Source organism: Eucyclogobius newberryi, unplaced genomic scaffold (assembly GCF_026437365.1).
Source record: "Eucyclogobius newberryi isolate DKJ021-1_F unplaced genomic scaffold, fEucNew1.0.hap1 SCAF_147, whole genome shotgun sequence".
NCBI classification, from domain to species: domain Eukaryota; kingdom Metazoa; phylum Chordata; class Actinopteri; order Gobiiformes; family Gobiidae; genus Eucyclogobius; species Eucyclogobius newberryi.
In genome coordinates this window covers 114,359-120,000 of record NW_027315776.1, presented here as the reverse complement: position 1 = coordinate 120,000, position 5,642 = coordinate 114,359, and the positions used below count along the sequence as shown (strand labels likewise).

The following is a 5,642-nucleotide window of genomic DNA, read 5'->3' as shown; positions in this document are numbered from 1 at the left end:
TGACCCAAGGAGTAACCCGTATGTCCCACTCACACACCCATTTACATTTGACCCAAGGAATAACCTGTATGTCCCACTCACACACCCATTTACATTTGACCCAAGGAGTAACCCGTATGTCCCACTCACACACCCATTTACATTTGACCCAAGGAATAACCCGTATGTCCCACTCACACACCCATTTACATTTGACCCAAGGAGTAACCCGTATGTCCCACTCACACACCCATTTACATTTGACCCAAGGAATAACCCGTAAGTCCCACTCACACTTCCATTTACATTTGACCCACTTATCACAATGATCACAGTTATAAACGCTGGCAGCCCTACAGTTAAAACCTTTATACGAAAACATTTGACCAGGTTCAACTATTTAGGTCAAATTAGGTCAAAATGTATTATAATTTTATTTTTAACCATTTAAAAACTGCAAAGACAATGACACTATCCACAAGTATATTTACATTCTCACTATTGATGCTCTGATGTTACATAGTTCCATCAGCGGCGGCGCTCTAAAAACATCCACAAACGGTCTAAAAACATCCACAAACGGTCTAAAAACATTCACAAACGCTCTAAAAACATCCACAAACGGTCTAAAAACATTCACAAACGCTCTAAAAACATCCACAAACGGTCTAAAAACATCCACAAACGCTCTAAAACATCCACAAACGGTCTAAAAACATCCACAAACGGTCTAGAAACATCCGCAAACAGTCTAAAAACATCCACAAACGGTCTAGAAACATCCGCAAACGCTGTAAAAACATCCACAAACGGTCTAAAAACATCCACAAACGCTCTAAAACATCCACAAACGGTCTAAAAACATCCACAAATGGTCTAAAAACATCCACAAATGGTTTAAAAACATCCACAAATGGTCTTAAAACATCCACAAACGGTCTAAAAACATCCACAAACGCTGCAAAAAAATCCACAAACGCTCTAAAAACATCCACAAACGCTCTAAAAACATCCACATACGGTCTAAAAGCTTGTCTCTATGCCCAAGTATTTAACTTTTATTGCGACAAAAACACCCATTATTGAACAAATGCACGGTAGATCAATTTAACACCAAACTCTCCGCCAGAAATGTCCCATAATGCACCTTTAACATTGCCAATAACATGCCAAGTGGACAATGACGGTATTACACGCAGACACTGTACAGGGGAAACTCCAGCCAAAAGTGAACGAAAACCACATCACTTTTGGTGCATAAATAAACAACAACATGTAACTCTCCCGTGTATTTTTGAGGTTAATATTTTTGCGCTGACTTATCACAATCCCACAATATTCCGTGTGTGAGCCGCAGGTGCACGCGGGTCAAAGCAGGGCATGCAAATCCCAAAGGAACACACAGACGACCTTTACAAACAGTCGCTTTGATGCAAATGCTGTTGAGCTCAGACGCAACCGGCTGAAGCAACAACAGACAACTTGTACACACACAGTAAAAAAAAAACTCACAAAAACTGCACTCTGTAACTCTGATAGCGCCGCAGGGAGAAGAGGAGAAGGTTATTTTTAAATCTAAAGCTAAATGTGATCTATGAGTAAGATAATGGGCCCCCGAAGAGCACCTTAAAATGCTACGGCGATAAATCAGGGACGAGAGGTAAACAATCCAGGGGAGCAGCACCCAAATATAAGATTACAGATTATTTACGAGCTCGGGGGGACGAAGCAGCGTTGCAGAAAATGTTGTATTTGAGCATTATTCACGTAAAATGTTATTAAAAATGTGATTTGTAAAGAGTCTAGACATAAATAAAGCCACCACGGCGATGAGCGATTTACATAACTCTGCCGCCCACACAAGGCACAGGGCAGCGGGACTTTAAAGGTGCACTGTGTAACTTTTCCAGGGGAGGGGCAGTCGCCGGCTTGTTTCCATGGAGATAGAAATGCGTTTGCCGGGCTGTCGCACAGTATCTGGCAGTTACAGGTGTTTTTATGAATGCTTAGAGTAAAATGACACTGAAAAACATACATGTCGTTACTGTGAGCGGATTATGACTTAACCTTGTGGCGTTACCATGGAGATACAGAGAGAGTATAATGGAATGTCGTTACTGCGGAACATTACATTTGTAAACCAGATTTAATTAGATTTCTGATGAATTTTGCTCATGTACGTTCAATTTATCCTCTAAAAAGAGTAAGTCTAAATAGAAATAGCTTCTTTTTCTGGTTCTATTCTTATACTTTTACTTTATTACTACTCATAAAAATAGAAGAATGGTAAAGTATTATTATTTGTATTAGTATTTCAAACAAAACTACAAAACTAATTTGTTTTGTTTATTTTTTTTTCCACATTTGTTTATGAGTTTTAATCATTTGTAAAGTGTCCTCAAGTGTCTCTGTTAAAAAGCCATTAAATGAGAAAATGAGGGATTTACTGTTGTGTTGACATGACGCGAATAATCGTTAAAATCGTTCTTCTCACAGTAATTGTAACACTAAACTGTGACATCACACACTCTTCGTAATAACTCGGTGCAGTACTCTCTGTGTCCACACGGGATCAGTGCTGCTGTCCGCGCTGCCTCTTTGCTCCAGGACATGTTGTGTGTGGGCAAAGGCCTTGAGTCAGCCTCTATTTATACACGCCACAGGAGCAGGAGCTGTTGTGATGAATGCGCGTGATACTGGTCCCACTGCACAGCGGGACACACTCTGCACCCTGCACCCGTCCCACAAGCAAATCTGTGAGGGACACGCTACAAGAGACAGTCTGAACTTTACAGGGACGATATAGTGAGAATCGATCACGTTAAAGGGCAATTCGAGCTCTGACAAGGAGCAATTTATGTGTATAGGTTTATTTATAGACATATGATTTCAACTAACAGTGATAAAGTGCAATATATACAACTAAAACTTCCAATGTCCCACTTTGTCTCCCCTGGTCAATCATAAATCTAAGAAAAACATGTTGTTGTGTAACATCTTCATACAAAAATTATGCCAATTTATGTGTCCCCAAATTGCACATATTTGGACCATAAAAATGTGGGAACATTTACAGTAACTTATTTCATTTAATTTGAATTTCTTGCTCAATTTAGTTTGGATGCAAAAATATTTATAATGATAATTATTGAAGTAAATGTCTAATCTTTTGTGGATTTGACTGAAAATGTACGTTGTTTTGGGGGTTGAAACGTCAATACAACAGGGTTAGAATTAGATATCAATAAATCCTCCTGTACAGTGCGACCTTTGACCTTACCCTGACCTCTGAATCTATAAATAACTTGATTAAATTAAACAGTAAACTCTAAAAGACACAGGGATCCAGTGAAAAGGCTGCAGCTCCGGGGGTCGCAGCTGCGTTCTGTACCTGCTGGGGGCGCCGACACTTCACCCTCTGTGTCTTTGTGTGAGTGTGAGTGAGTGAGTGAGTGAGTGGTGCTGGTCAGAGCAGGGCCCAATGGTGCAGAATGACCGCCATCAGTCTCACTCAGGGCAAGTGTGGCTCCAGTAGTCCAACTATCACTGTCATTATTACATTTTATTCTCCAGGATACGGTACGATAAGGTCTAATTTTTGTTATTTTCAAGCCCTGACAGTTAACGGAAGTGAGAAAAACACAAGTATGGACTACAAAAAGCCCTAAAACCTGAGTATTTTGTGGAGCGCAGGAGCCTGGGCTGAACTATAAGGTGCCAGAGTGAGATAAGGAGCAGAAATACAGCATCAGCAGAGGAAAATGACAGGAATATGGGACGGATTCTGAAATGTTAAAGTGTTTCACACATGAGCGTGGAGTATGTGCTGAGGTTTGGGAAAATGATGGAAAAACGCACACAATTCAACATGCAGTATGAAACCCTTCTGATTGGGCGTTTATCACTTGCTTGTCTCCATGGAGATGTTAATGTTTTGCCTGAAATGTTCCACAGTATGGCATTAAACGTCCATTATATATATATATATATATATATATATATATATATATATATATATATATATATATATATATATATATATATATATATATATATGTATATATATATATACTGTAGTGCATTTATTCAATTACTGGTGTTTTTATTGCTAAGACAAAGCTTGACTGTGAGCGGGGCCACCTCTCCACAGATCTGGCTGCGTCACCTGTTCTTCTCCATGGAGACGGATAAGTGTGGAACATTTAGTGTGGAACATTAGTGTGGAACATTCCAGGAAAAGCAATAATCTCTCCATGGAGACGAGCAGGCCTGTCATGATAATTACTCTATCGACTGCATCGTTTGGAGTAAATCTGGACCAATATTTATGGTGTGTAAATATATTTGCATTAACAGGAAATGTTCTGTTATCTTTTTGGGAATATATTAAAATTTCACGTTTAGAGAGTGGAATAATATGACTCATAAATGATGCTGTTCATTCACAAAGGTGTGTAATCCTCACTAATTAAGTAGCTGTACTTTTTAGAGATGTTTTGTGACATCATATTTTTACTTTACAGTTTGTTTGAAGCAATAATACTTTTACTATTTTGGTTACTCTTCCCACTGTGAGTCGGACTATAAGGGACAAAAGTCATTTAATGTTGTAATATTTGCACTTCTAAGACCTTTTGTCTTCAGTATTTGGCGATTTTTGTGTGAAATTCCAGAATCTGTTCATTATTTGATGCTTTTTCTGTCCAATTACAGGAAGTCTTAATTCAGATTTTATTAACAATTCACGTCCAAACTGTTTGTACTCACGTAGTGGTTTCTCCAAATACTGTGACTTTACTCTTACTTGAGTACCGTAAATATTCGGTCACTACTTTTGACTTCTACTTATTATTTTAAAGTAACATTCTCTCACTTGAGTTAAATGTTGATAATTCTCCACCTTTGTTTATTTATAACGTTCATCATTTTTACAATATGGTTCATAAAGCAGTTTTAATATGACCGTTTATTGTGATATTTTACTGAAACTTGACTTTATTCCATTCAGCGATTAAACTTTAGACTTTGCCGCTCATAAACACTAATCTTGAAGCGTTTCTCCACCGTTGCCATGGTAAACCACACGGCATAAGTGAACTACAACCCCTAACGCACTGTTTCTGTCCCCTCTTCTCCGCTTGCAGCCGTCACAGAGACTCAGAGCAAACGGACGGTCACAGAAAACGGACCGCCGCCGCCGCCGCCGTCGTCGCCACGGAAGCAAAGCCCACCCCAGACTGCGAAGAGAACCGCGCTCGATAATCATCAGTAGATCTGCAACAGCTAAAGACATTCAGAAACATCTCACGAGCTCAGCGAAACCCTCGTCCGTTTCTTTTGTACAACACACAAAATGTTACGTATTTAATGGTGATTTGTCGACGGTATCGCAAAAAAACGACGTCAAATATTGTTGAAAACGCAGATTTTTTTGTGAATATTGGGCCGTATCTTCTTCTAAAAACTCACATTTACCGAAACATAATCTGAAAACTGCTATTGCATAAGTCTGGACACGGTTCTTTGTGTAAAAATGAATAGATTTATATAATATGCTGCTCAAGTTCAACGTGAAGGTCGACTTTTCAGGGGACGGAATGGTATTTTTGTCATTATTTTTGAGTTGAAATACATGCAATAAATTATTACGGTTTTAAAAGAAA

The 5,642-nt window shown here is 38.9% G+C and overlaps 1 protein-coding gene across 1 annotated transcript in view; it reads left to right on the top strand.

The window, feature by feature from the left end:
* smpx (small muscle protein X-linked) overlaps window positions 1-5,642 on the top strand; it is a gene marked incomplete at its 5' end in the record, with an annotated part of 8,115 nt that extends 2,473 nt beyond the window's left edge. Inside the window, one exon of the mRNA XM_072445421.1 lies at window positions 5,124-5,642. The remainder of the gene's footprint in view (window positions 1-5,123) is intronic.